We start from the raw sequence: 14694 nt of genomic DNA on the forward strand, positions 1-14694 counted from the left end.
AGGAGGAGGAGGAGGAGGAGGAGGAGGAGGAGGAGGAGGAGGAGGAGGAGAATTAGCGTATATTTATGAGGTAATATTGTATGAAGCGGACGATGTATGTTATGTTATGAAGGCAGCACATTTATTTTACTTTTATGTATATTACGTAGTACCATTCTTACTCTGTACACCACCACCATCACATCACCACCACTACCACCATCACCACCAAAAACAATAATTACTACTACTACCACCGCAATCACCACCAAGAGAAACCACAAACCTAGAACATACAACCAGCAGCACCAACACACACACACACACACGCACACACACACACAACACACACACACACAGAAGGCAATGCACAACTACAATTTACGAGACCGAGTTATAGCTGAGTAAGTAAGCGATCAGTCACGCCGCTGATACACTGGGACGTAAATATGATCAGACCAACTGCATCGTAAGCAAGTCATAAATCGTCACGCTGTTTGTGCAGAGTCCGCGCATGAAGGATAGCGTTTAACAAGACGCCGTGACTGAGGCGGAGTTTACACCAGCAGCCACGAGGATGACTACAAGGGGGGACATCACTGAAGAAGCATCGCAGCACAAGGATAGCGCAGGAGAGAAAGCGGGCTGCGGTGAAGACAAGAACACACGAGATGAAGGCAGATTAAATGTGGCAATTGTGGAAGCCATGGTTGTCTTCATTGTCGTGGAAAGTTTTGTAATATAACTCAGCAATAATCAGTTAAGTGCTGCAGTCAGGAATAGCGGATGCAAGGTTTTCAAAGCGATGTTTTTGTATCTTAGCAATAATTAGTTGTTACGTGTGGCAGTTATATAGGAATGGCGGATGCAAGGTTTTCAAGGCGATTATCAGAGAAATACATTGAGCGGCAGTGAAGCCAAAAGAAAGAAACAGTTGCGATAGTCTTGAATGACGATAAAGGCTGAAAACTTACTTCACACGTAAATGGTCAGTTCCTTCAAAACAGCTGTAAGTGGAGCATGGGAGGCAGACCCGAGATGAAATATGATGTGTCACGTAGAAGGTAGTATGGCGCCAACACTGCAGCCTCGATCTATGTAAGGAAGAAAAATGGGAATTATTACTGCAGCAGGAGGGAGAAGGAGAATGGAGCGGCTTCCCATGATTTCTAATTGCGTGCCTAAGATGACTTTACAAAATGGCAATGAGGTAAGTGTGAAAGAATAATTTGTGAAGACACTAATCTTTCATGTCCAAAAATCCTTGAGATAGCACTTGGCGTATACTTAGCCAATGAAACCGAAACCAAAGGAGAGATAGAAAGAAGATAATGCAAACCAACATATCAAGAAAAGAAATATATATATATAAATTTCAAACTTTACATAACGAAAAATGAAAACTTACAATCGTTCAAAGAGGAATGGCAAAACAGATAGATACGCGGGAATGACTCATGTGAAGCTTTTTTTTTTTATATGTGAATGCCATCAAGGAAGAGAAAGAGACGAACCATTTCATGTTACGGGAAAAGGTAAGCCACAGTCCTTACAACATTAGAATCAGATACAGGCGAACCAGGATTGGAGAGCGAAGGCAGACAAAGTGGTATATGAATATATATACTGATTTACGAAAGAAGAAGAAGAAGAAAACAAGAAGAAGAAGAAGAACAAGAATAAGAATAAGAACAAGAACAAGAAGAAGATGAAGAACAATAACAACAACAACAACAACAACAATAAGAACAAGAACAAGAAGAACAAGAACAAGAACAAGAAGAGAAAGAAGAAGAAAAAAAAAACAGTACTTGAGTGGAATGTACTAGACTGATTAGTGACGGAAAGGCCTGCGGATGTCTTTATATACTCGTGATGATCTTTGTCGACTCGCACATCACACTTTATGGCGAAGAAGAGACGGACAGCTGACAGTGATGAGCATGATGAGCGGAGGGGGATGAGGGGTGTCTTGATGCTGCAGTGGTATCATGGAGGCTGCTGCTCGTCATAATACCGTTAGCATATTGGTCCACGAAGCTAAGTAACCCCCGCAGACACTGTACTGTGCTAGCATCATGTTTTATCGCAGACAACAGCTGAGTGCCAGACATGATGAGTGCTGACTTCACACTAAGAGCACTATTCTAAAACACGAAGCCTTATATCTCCACTAATTTCAACAGTCTCTAATGGAAGCTGATGGCGAAGCTCAAGCGGGTTTTCATGCTTTTAGTGATTCATGAGTAATTACTTTGCATTATCAGCGGAGGAAAACAACGATGAAAACTCGACTATATACTTGTCTCTGTGACCTCTGAAAATAGTCGCGATGAACATTCAAGTTATATCTGTATCTCACAAAACGAGGGCGGCGCAACAATATTTCCTCCTGTGGGTTAATAAACAGATGCTTATAAACTGGTAAACTCTGGAGCCTTCTATTTAAGAGCTAGGTTTTAAGACATTTACCCCTTTATTTTGGGTAACACTCTCAGACTTTCAAGGAGACTGGCAACTTAGTGGGACTTTTTCTTCGTTAATGTTGCCCTTGGCCAGTTTTTCACTCTTACATAAAAAAAAAAAAAAGCTATTATCACGAAGCTGGCGCAGAGGTGCAAGATGGCGGACAAAGGAACACTCCAAACAGTAATGTCTGAGAGAGAGAGAGAGAGAGAGAGAGAGAGAGAGAGAGAGAGAGAGAGAGAGAGAGAGAGAGAATGGGGGGGAGGGGGAGGCGTACAGCAGGCTCAGTCCACGTCTAATTATAACATGCGTCGGCGATGTATCCCTGGTTGTTACAAGGTCGTTGAACAAGTAATATATCAAGCAGAGTTAGTATTTGCTCTCTCTGCACCAGAAAAAAAAGATAATCCGACTAATGATCTATGAGGTCTTTACAAACATTTTCTTTTATGCGAGTCAGTCCACAGCGCTTCAAATTATGGGTCGTTATCTTTCGTTGTGATAGAGTGCTGACATGGACACACACGCGCATTGTTTGTTGGTACCGCTGCTTGAGAATATCGCCCCACATTTCCCACACACGCTGCGACTTCACGACGTTGATTTACTTGCATGTTTTTGATCCCGACATGGTATACTGCACATGTCTCCGTAGCACTATCAAATTATACTAAAATCACCATTGATCCTCTTACACAGAAATACGTCATCATTTGTTAGTGAAATAATGTTATGATATGCACGTCTTTTAGTAGCATTATCAAATCATACTAAAATCACCATTGATCCTCTTACACAGAAATACGTCATCATTCGTTAGTAGGGAAATGTTATGACAATGTTATACACACGTTCTATCCCCTTCACTACTGGGCCACACTTTTGCCTTGAATTTTGGGTATGATTAGACGATTTTATTTGCATTAGGAAGGTCGATGAAGTCAGTAGAATAATGGCCAGAGTCTTCACTATTATAATTCCCATATAAGTTTCTGAAGTTGTTTAAAATCACCAAGTATAGTAAGCAGAATGAATATGAAAAAGCGTCATGTTACTGAAGGTGCTATAAACTGATTGCCTCTTACGCATGAATCTCTTGTTGCCGCCGAAACACGAGACTCCTTGTTAGTGACCTGCGATTGTATACTCAGATATTCCGTTCGTGTATTTCAACAGCTTTTCATTCATCTTTTAGTAGTAGTAGAGGCTATTGGAGTCTTCATGATTATAGTAACAGTTTAATAAGGATTCTGGACCAACAACAGTAAGTCAATAATAATAATAATAATAATAATAATAATAATAGCAATGAATGAATAAAAAAAAATCAATGAGATTCCTAAGTTATTTAATTAAGTAGCTTCTGAAAATAATTGTAATGTTAAAGAACACGGTCCATTAAACAAAACTGTATAACTATCCAATCTGTAGTAAGCATGAAGGAACATTTTAGCATTGAGTACAGTAATACAAGTTCATTTTAAAATATACTAGCGGGAATACTAAACACGCACATACATACCCAAATCAACGACAGTGATAAGACGTAGCAGTGGTGCCGCCTTCCACCATACCTCACCTCATCTGGCCCTACTCACTTCGCACTAAGAAACACACTGTTACGTGGGCGTCAGTGTGCACGGCGGCCTGCTGGTGATATTACCGGCTAAAGCTGCTGCGAAATTCTCAAGAAAACTAAACCTAAGTAAACTATAGAAGTATTAGATCAAGAAGTATTAGATCAAGATGACATTATCAGTTAACTAGTTATTTTGAGTTTCTATACATATTTCCTAAAGAATATTCAGAATGCACACTAAAATCATATGTGAATTATCACACGGATCAAGGCGAGAATTCTTGAGCCGCGATGCAATGAATCTGAAGCATCGAACAGTTCAAGTAAGAACATAAAAGCGCCACTTTTTACCCGAGCCTTTGAGCGGCGGCCAGAAGAATGATGAAATTAGGGATGAAGCGATTGCTGAGCTGTAAATCCATCTATGACTACATTAAGAAGGGCTTCATAGCTTGGTGGGGCGCCTTATAAACAGACACCGCTGACGATGCCTCAGTTGATACGCGATGACACAACGTCGTTCAATATTTTGCTTTGGTGACTATATTGCCCTCTGTCAGATGGTTAAAGAATGAGTCTCTCTCTTCACTCGCTTCTCTCTCTAAAACAAAAATACACCATCGAGGCACCAGTATCATCTTTTATTAGAGAGTTTCGTGTAACTGTTGCGAGAATCCCTTTCCATGATGTCGTTATTGTGTTGTTCGACGGAGCAGGTCCAGGATGCTGCGGGAGTCTGTACACACCATGTTTTTAATTGGAGAGACAGTTCGTGTATACTGACGAGGCTTCCTGACGGCCAGCACGCCTACACTGGCATCACTCCATGACCTTGCCAGTGACATGCAGCGCAGTAAGCCTCAAAATTCATTCAAATGTCACTTGGCGGACGTATCTCATTTTAGGAATCCATGGGCCAAAAACATATGCTAAGTAAATAAGTAAAGAAAGAAAAATATACATTGCTTCTTATAAGGATCTCGTTACATCGTTTATGAACACTCATGCGTATATTTTCAGAAATTGTTGACACGCCCCTCGTTCAATGGAACTACGCGGTAATGACACGCCGCTGTATTTCATTACCACGCTGTTCCCCATCTATGTATGACCATCGTTTCGTATTGAAGTCACTACATCTACAGGTTAATGAAGAGCCGCTCATCAAAGCCGCCGAGCCGCACATGGAGCACCACCGCGTCCTGGCCGCCATTGCCAGGCGTTCAGGAATGGATGCAACAAAAGCCACCGCGTAACACACACAGATTGCTAATACGCTCTGTGGAATTATTTATACCAAACTAACCATGCGCCAGGCCGTGCTATTATTGTTTGTGAAATGCAGCAGCTTCATATGTATGGAAACAAAGTACAGCAACTCGTGCATTTAATTCTAGTATTAGCAACGGCATTCCTAAACACTGGGGCTCCGATGAGGAACACTTTGTAAGACCTGAGAATATTAGTAGGTGCATTTTTTCCATCGATGACCATGCAAACTAAGACAACACTTACGGAAATCTTAACTTCTTTCACTAGATCCTGTTCAAACTATTTCAAACAAGCGATTTAAGGATACGGACTACTACAACTCAAAATGCACTTCAGTTATAATAAACAAAATGCTTTTCTATGCCGAATAGACATAATATAAAACAGCAAATAATTACCCTGATGTACTGTACAGTGTCTCTTAGGCAAGGCACCTCACGCCGGGCCTAGCCGCGCCTCACCGGCGGAACGATCAATGCGTCACGCCCGCCAAGCACCTGCCGTCGCCTCTAGGCCCAGGGCAAGGTTCACTAAGGCGGGCGGCGGTACAGGCACGCCCGCTTCTCGCCCCCCAGGGTGTATGGTCCTGAAAACCATGGGAAGAAATGGAAGCCTATAGTTAAGTAAGTACTGTACACTGGCGAAATTAAACAAATAACTAGTATATGATACCAGAATTAAAACTCAAGTACGTACCGCACATGTAAGTGTGTATAGTGAATGCCTGAGAGAGAGAGAGAGAGAGAGAGAGAGAGAGAGAGAGAGAGAGAGAGAGAGAGAGAGAATGTTCATAATACATTAATATAAAATTAATAGAAAATAATAGTTCATCCCCAGCGGGATTCGAACCCGCGGCCTCTGGATTAGAAGTCCAGCGCGCTATCCACTGCGCCATGGGGACTAGCCATCTATTAAAATAAATGTATTGGGTTTAACACACAACAACATCTCACTACTCGTTATTACTAAAACGTGTAATTATTTATTAATTCAACAATAAAGGTATCAATCAACCTAATCACAAAGTAATAAAACCAAAATGAAGCGCCCAACGTGGGGCTCGAACCCACGACCCTGAGATTAAGAGTCTCATGCTCTACCGACTGAGCTAGCCGGGCTCACTCCACCCGCCCCAACGAAATAAATATACTCTATGTAGTCTCTCTCTCTCTCTCTCTCTCTCTCTCTCTCTCTCTCTCTCTCTCTCTAATGTAATCCGTGAAGCTAGTTTCAATTAATTAAAATACTAATTAAGTGTCTCACAATATTCAGAAATTCCACGTATTGATCTCTCTCTCTCTCTCTCTCTCTCTCTCTCTCTCTCTCTCTCTCTCTCTCTCTCTCTCTGGGGCTTTTTATCTGCGCTGGCGTCAAAACAGCTGGTCTGTTGAGGAAAACAAATTCTTGCCTCCGCCACTCGGTGTGACTCAGTGTGGCCTAACAATGTCCTCTTCAGACAGACAGTGAAATTACGAATAGTCAGGCTTGAAAACTGAAAGTGGGAATTGAAAGAAAATCAGACTCCACGAATTTGCGAAAAACAAAAAAAAAAAAAAAAAAAACAATAGGAAACAATGATGAGAAAGAAGAAAGGTTTATCGAAAGCTGAAGAAAACGTAAAGTGGAAGACAGAAATGTTTTAGCCACTGCAGGGGTTACAAAAACGATGGGAAGGGATACAAGAACCTTCAGGAAATTACCACATTATAATTTAACCTGATAACAAACAAAACAAGTCTCCCCGATGTAAGCAAATATCAATAACACACACACACACACACACACACACACACACACACCACCTTGTCCACCCGAGAACCTTAGAAGGGTAATAAATCATAACTGTTGGTGTGAAGAAGCACGTAATCTCTTTCATAATAACAATTCATACCACGTGCAACTATTTAACGGTAGCTACATGCACATCCGCCACGCAGCAACCACCGCCACCTCACCCCCCGCTATTGTGTTCGGTGGCCAGCTGTGGTGTTTGCAAGAGACTGTAATAATCGTAATATCCTTCATATCCGGAGACTTGGTGAGCATTAGGGATCATTTTCTTCATCGCCGGCGCTTTACTTCATACGAATACTCCATCTAATGACTACGTGTTTTGTAACCCGAACTACAACGGGGAGCTTTTATGAGGAGCGCATTAACATATCATCAAGGTAAGGCAGGCAGGCAGGCAGGCAGGCAGGTAGGCAGGTAGGTAGGTAGGTAGGTAGGTAGGTAGGTAGGTAGGTAGGTAGGTAGATAGATAGATAGATAGATAGATAGATAGATAGATAGATAGATAGATAGATAGATAGATAGATAGATAGATAGATTAGATTGATAGATAGATAGGCATGCGTGCAGGCAGGCAAGACTCTCCACACGTCTATACTGAACGGCGCGGGGCAAAATCAACTGAAATGACCAGATTACTACAAACGCGCTCAATAAAACTTAAATGATCTGAAAAAGGAAGACGACAAGGAGAAGAAAAGAAGAAGAAGAAGAAGAAGAAAGATTACAGATTATACAACCAATGCAATGTGAATTAAGATGCAGCGCACGTCATTGCCTCACACACAGATGTGCAGTAACACCTGTGGAGCACGCAAACACGACACACCTGTACAGTACTTCTCCCATCACTGATCAGGCTTCGGCGGAGATGAGAGAGGAATAACGAAACCTAACAAACAATGGTCCGTATTCTGAAACGCTTTACCCTCGCACCATCACTGCTTTCCAAAGGCTCAGGTTGAAGATACTCGTATTTTCAAGAGCATATTTATGGTTCTGGTGTTAGATTGGCAAGATTTCTAGTTTCTTAAGAGGAAAAACTGTCTTGAAAACTCTGCTGGTTGTCTCTGTGGCCTTGGAAAATTGTCGTAGTGAAGAGGGAAAAGGCGTTTCTGAATATGGGCGAGTGGATCTATATTCTAATCATCACCACAATCAATATACTCTTGGCAAGCGCTTCTATATATACTCTTGGCAAGCGCTTCTATATACTACCACTATACACACTGCTATACATCTCGGAAACTGTATTGAAGCAAGATATTTCCTTTACTGCTTCATAAATCGAGAAAACGCTTTCTCAGTGGTTGTTCATATCCATTCCCTTTAATTAAGTGCCTGGCAGAATACTTCGCCGGCAGCAGGGATCCAAGAATTTCCGTGTTGGGGAATGAAGGTGTGGCGTGTTGTGGAACTCTTGCGTACGCTTTAACCCCTTCAGTACTATGACGCGTTTCCATATTCATTCTGCTTACTATTTGGTGATTTTATACAGCTTCAGAAACTTACGTGAGGGATTAAAATAGTGAAGACTGAGGCCATTAATCTTCTGACCTGAATAGATCCTTCGTAATGTAAGTAAAATAGTCTAATCATACACAAATCTCAAGGTAAAAATGTGCCCCGGTAATGAAAGGGTTAAACTGCAAAGAAAAGTAGATAAATAGATAAGATAAAGGGTAAGACATCTCCTATCAGTTCCTTTGGTATGGTAACAAGGTCAACTGTGAAAAAGAGTAAATATATAAAGTATATAAATGAAATAAACAGTAAAAGTATCTACTATGAATTACTTTTTTGTGTGGGACTAAGATCAGGAATATAACAACCTTCTCTATTCAATAACCATAAGAGAGAAAACCCAAAGCAAACAGGAAATAGAACCGCAAAAGTTCCCTCGAGATTAACAGCATGAAGTGCACCTCACAATACAAGAAAGGAGATGAATGCTGTGAACGTTAACATCTTTTAACCTCCTCAAGTACCATATACGAATAATAAAAACAAAAAAGTCATAAGAATTTTAGTTATTCTTTCAGTCTTTTTTTTTAATTCGTTGCTACACACTTATGCATAATTACCTACAATAGACGTTTTCATATTCATTCTGCTTACTATTTGGTGATTCTATACAGCTTCAAAACTTCATATGGGAATTAACATAGTGAAGACTTTGGCCATTAACCCCTTCAGTACTGGGACGCATTTTTCCCTTGAGTTTTGGGTGTCATTAAACCATTTTTATTGATATAAGGAAGGGGTGTATGGAGGTCAGAAGATTAATGGCCACAGTCTTCACTATTTTAATCCCCCACACGAATTTCTGAAGCTGTATAAAATCACCAAATAATAAGCAGAAACGCGTCATGGTACTAAAGGGGTTAATACTTTGACCTCCATAGACACTTCCTAATGTCAATAAAATCGTCTAATCATGCCCAAAAGTTAAGGTAGAAATGCGTCCCAGCACTTGAAGAAGTTGAGTGTGAAATGTGAACCAGCTCCCATCCGCCTCATTCATAACTGCATGCCCTAAGTAAAGTTCGGGCATCGAGAGCTAATGCATCAACCTCTTCAACACTGAGACGCAGTTTTTCCTTGATTTTTTTGTTATAATTAGACGATTTTATGTGCATTAGGAAGGAAGGATCTATGGAGGTCAGAAAACTAATAGCCGGAGTCTTCACTATTCTAATTCCCACATATGTATCTGAAGTTGTATATAATTGCCGAATAATAACCAGAATAAATGTGAAAACGTGTCCTGGTGCTCAAAGGGTTAAGTGTTATAGTGACCCAAGACAAGTTATTCAAAACTACCCGTGCTATGATTGAATACTGAAGTACTTGTGGCTCTCACCAAGACGTCATGAAGGGCAGTGATGGGAGGTGCAGGGGAGATGAATGAAGGGATAAGAAAGCAGTTTTTCCGTGTGGTTCTGAATTAAACTTAACCTCCTTCAGTAGCATGACGCGTTCTCATATTCATTCTGCCTACTATTTTATACAGCTTCAGAAACTTATGTGGGGAGTTAGAATAGTGAAGACTGTCGCCATTAATCTTCTGACCTTCACACTCCCTAATGTCACTGAAATGGTCTAATGGTACAGAAATCTCAAGGTGAAAATGTAGTCAGTAGCATGACGCGTTTTCATATTCATTCTGCTTATTATTTGGTCATTTTATACAGCTTCAGAAACTTATGTTGGGGGATTAGAATAGTGAAGACTGGCCATTACTCTCTGACCTCCATAGATCCTTCCTAATGTCAATAAAATCGTCTAATCATATCCAAACCTTACGGCAAAAATGCATCCCAGTACTGAAGCGGTTAAGGACAATAGGTATTTCCTCATTCATGCATGACTAAGGGCTTCATACAAATAATATAATGTAAATAAAGTGTGTGTGTGGGTGTGGGTGAAGAGGGTATAAGCGGGCGGTAAGAGAGGCACGGAAATACTGCTACAAGTCTTCATTCTCATCCCATTCATCACAAACACTCACGGCCTATCAAGAACACTCCTCAACATCCTAAAGCTTATCAGTAAAGATATACTTTGCATTCCAGCGTTCCCTCTTGAAAGGATAATCAATCAACGCACTCACTGAATTGTTTCCTGTTCATTCACAATCACAGTCAATGTAGAGACGAAAAATTCTTCTTCACGTGGCTGATCCACCTTCCTAAGCACTACAGTGAGAACATTGTCTGATCACAGTATTACATCAGTGCAGGGAGTGTTAGTACTGAATAAGGTAGATTGTGTATGCAGGGAGTGTTAGTACTGAATAAGGTAGATTGTGTATGCTTTGCGCTTTGTGGTTTTCAGAGAGAGAGAGAGAGAGAGAGAGAGAGAGAGAGAGAGAGAGAGAGAGAGAGAGAGAGAGAGAGAGAGAGATTTTACCCTGCTTTTAACTTCTTCAGTACCATAACGCATTTCCATATTAATTTTGCTTACTATTTGGTGGTTTCTTTCATAAAGCTTCAGAAACTTTTGTGAGGATTAAAAAAATGAAGACTATGGCCATTAATCTGGCCTCCATAGACCTTTCCTAATGTCAATGAAAATGGTCTAATTGTATACAAATCTAAAGAAAAAAATGTGTCCCAGTACTGAAGGGACTAAAAGTGACTGCCACCCATCTCTGCCATTACATTGTACATCTATTCAGTTCCTCCATATCCTACTTACTAACTTACAAACACAATACTTACTAACACAGCACTAGTAACACAATACTTACTAACACAATAAAGCACTGTCGACTGTTACTGACACCATCATCGTTATTGAGTTATCATTATCCGTCACCTTCATATCAGGTTTCAAGACATTCGTTCCAGATTCTTGGCTAACTCGCTTTATCTTTTAGGGAACTGACAATGAAGTGGGCATTTTTTTTTCTTTTCATTTTTTTGTTGCCTTTTGTTAACTTCCCCTATTCCATAAAAAATAAATAAAATAAAATAAAAACTGCTCCTAATCATCTTGACTGCCATCACTGAACCACGCAACAACCAGCAAGAGATGACACGAACGCACACTAACCTAACGCTGCCAGTTATCATTACAACCTACACCACTTACGTTTGTATATGCATGATTAACACCTTTAGTATACAATGCCGCGTTTCCATATTCATTCTGGTTACAATTTAGTGAGTTTATACAGCTTCAGAGACTTAAGAGGGGGTTAACATAGTGAAGACTCTGACCAGTAATGTTTTGACCTCCATAGACTCTTCCTAATGTCAATAAAATCGTCTAATCATACCCAAAGCTCATAGTAAAAAAGCCTCCCAGTACTGAAGGAGTTAAAGAGGTGTGTGTGTGTGTGTGTGTGTGTGTGTGTGTGTGTACAATCCGTCACTTCATACACACACACACACCACACTGTTTTCGTATGCGGGACCTCAAACAATATGATCCTTGCAGTAACAGTTCTTTTAATTTTTCCTGATCCATTCCTTCTTCTGCGTCCTCCTGGTAATCTCTACAAGACAACGAGACAAGAGAGAATACCCCACCCCCTCACAGCAAAGCGATCAGAAAGGAGGAAGGAGGGAGAGAGGAAGGGGCGGGCGAGGATAGCAAGGGTCGAGGAGGGAACATAACATTCTATTGGCGGCAACGTGTCAACTTGCACGTATAGAGTTGCCAGATGATGAGGCGCCGCTAGCTATCTTAATTTCATCTCCATTAAATGACCTTATACCAGAAGCCACCACGTACATTAAGATTGCTTAGTGCTTCTCGTTGCTTATGGTTTGTAGTGAAAGAGATTCTGTGTGACAGGAGTTGTGGAATGTGGTATAAAAATATATAAAAAAAATGTACCGCCGGCTCCAGGGATCGAACTGGTGTGGTCCTGACGCGGCGAGGAGGCGATAGAAGGTAGAGACAGAGGTAGCTTGCGAGAGAGAGAGAGAGAGAGAGAGAGAGAGAGAGAGAGAGAGAGAGAGAGAGAGAGAGAGTTGACATTCAGCCACTATCGTCAACATGAGCAATGGACATGTTTGGCGAGGTAAGGGCAGGATTCATGAATGGGAGAGAGGGTAGGAGCGTCCGTGGGCGAGGCAAGGTCACCGTCAGGAAACACACACACAACAACCCTTGCTCGTCTTGACAATAAGATGCAGCTCATATGATACTTACATTCTTTAACATCATAACTAGAAGTATATTTATAAACAAATGTGATTCTTATCAAAGTTTTTTAAGAAATATCTATAAGCATCGGTGGTTCAGTGGTAGAATTCTCGCCTGCCACGCGGGAGGCCCGGGTTCGATTCCCGGCCGATGCACATTTTTCTAACCCGTGGATATTAGCGACCTGACTTCTCGGCGTGACTTCTTTACATGCCCTGCAAATCGTTTATTTTAGACGTATCTGTATCGGAACTGATATGTAAGACTGCTGGTATTTATAGTAACTCGTAAGCCATCTGTTAGGAGGTCATATCGCACGATGACACCCTCCCTCTCTTGTTACTGTGTCATGTTCTCAGCCACTACACACACTATTTACACGTCTCTTCCCTATAATCAAGCATCACACTAAGGACACCATGCAATTACTTCTGAATTAATCTCTTATTATCTAGTGTGTATACTATCCATCATAACTATCATTTTCATCTCTCTCTCTCTCTCTCTCTCTCTCTCTCTCTCTCTCTCTCTCTCTCTCTCTCTCTCTCTCTCTCTCTCTCTCCGCTACACCCACCCATCCACTCACGAAAAAGAAAGTAACACACAAATAAAAAAAATAAATGAATAAATAAAAAAAATAAATAACAAAGAGAGAGAGAGAGAGAGAGAGAGAGAGAGAGAGAGAGAGAGAGAGAGAGAGAGAGAGAGAGAGAGAGAGAGAGAGAGAGAGAGAGAGAGAGAGAGAGAGAAAAAGAAAATAGCACTAACAGTTTCCCGCCAAAAATTACAATATGCATAAGAACACCAAATTATGAATAAATAAAAAAAAAAAAAAAAAAAGAGAGAAAGAAAGTAATCATCACAAATCATAATAACAGTGTGGCAGCAACACAGCACGAGGCCACTCTCAGTATAACGACATCCTGCCTCACTCTTCTTCACGCTGCTATCCTCACGCCCCTCCTTGCCGCCACCTACTTAATGCTGACTTATTAGAGGGGGGAGGGAGATCTATAATGTAAAGGATGTAATGCAATGTAGTGAAAATACTCGGGTTAATTTCGGGGCTAGACTTAATTACGACTGGAAGAACATGAAAAAGAAGATTGGAAGGAGTTAAACATGAGAGAGAGAGAGAGAGAGAGAGAGAGAGAGAGAGAGAGAGAGAGAGAGAGAGAGAGAGAGAGAGAGAGAGGTTTGCCTATTTACATATAGTTGATATGTCGGTCTAGCTGGTAAAGATAATGGTAGGGTGCTTCAAGTAAGAAATGTGAGAGGGAGGGAAGAGGACTTGCCGCCCAGAGGTGGAAAAAACTAGCATCTCAGCGCTAGAGTAATTTCAATCTGTTTTATTTATGGAGTTGGCATTGCTCTAATTTATTATGAACAAAGTATAACCAGGAATAAAACATAATAAAATGGAGTCTACCTGTGTTTTAATCTTTTGAAAGAACAATATTTTAAATCACTTTGTGAATTAACAACGAACAATAAAGTGAAATCTAACTATGCGTATTTTCAAATTAACAACTGTTTTATGGTGCCGAATTTGAAAAGAAAATTATTTATACGGCAAAGAATGCGTGTTTTCTTTATTTAGCTAGAAAGTAAAAAAAAAATATATATATATTCAGTTTGTAAAATAATTCATCCTGCGTGAGTCTTCCTTCTTATGTATTATGATGTTTTTGCCGTGGCGTTGAAAGAGATCATAGAGGGTTTCATGGATTTACGTTTTTCAATACTGGGCCTTAAAATGTTTTCATATTTTGGGTATTTGTTAATATACATGGCACATCAAAAAATGTAGAGCATTCCGGTCTGGGAGGCTTTTTTTTTCTTTCCATTTTAGAAATGAAAACATTTACGTAAATAACAGCCACAAACGCACATAGCTACACCCTGCCTTCCATCTGGTCTGTATATCAATATTTCTAAATTCCCTTGTG

General features: G+C 40.5%; 1 long non-coding RNA gene and 3 other non-coding genes across 4 annotated transcripts in view; 1 reads left to right on the plus strand and 3 right to left on the minus strand.

Annotated features, from left to right (window-relative positions):
- Positions 1–975: 975 nt before the first annotated feature.
- LOC123498077 overlaps positions 976–14694 on the minus strand; it is a 28894-nt gene continuing 15175 nt past the window's right edge. Inside the window, exons 2-3 of the long non-coding RNA XR_006672637.1 lie at positions 5695–5882; positions 976–1073 (exon numbers count right to left, since the gene is read on the minus strand). This is a non-coding gene — a long non-coding RNA (uncharacterized LOC123498077). The remainder of the gene's footprint in view (positions 1074–5694; positions 5883–14694) is intronic.
- Positions 6125–6197, minus strand: Trnar-ucu. Its single transcript has one exon. It is a non-coding gene; the product is annotated as a tRNA-Arg (tRNA).
- On the minus strand, positions 6342–6414 carry Trnak-cuu. Its single transcript has one exon. It is a non-coding gene; the product is annotated as a tRNA-Lys (tRNA).
- Trnag-gcc lies at positions 12830–12900 on the plus strand. The gene has a single exon. It is a non-coding gene; the product is annotated as a tRNA-Gly (tRNA).

The sequence above is a fragment of the Portunus trituberculatus genome, chromosome 47, assembly GCF_017591435.1.
Source record: "Portunus trituberculatus isolate SZX2019 chromosome 47, ASM1759143v1, whole genome shotgun sequence".
NCBI classification, from domain to species: Eukaryota; Metazoa; Arthropoda; class Malacostraca; order Decapoda; family Portunidae; genus Portunus; species Portunus trituberculatus.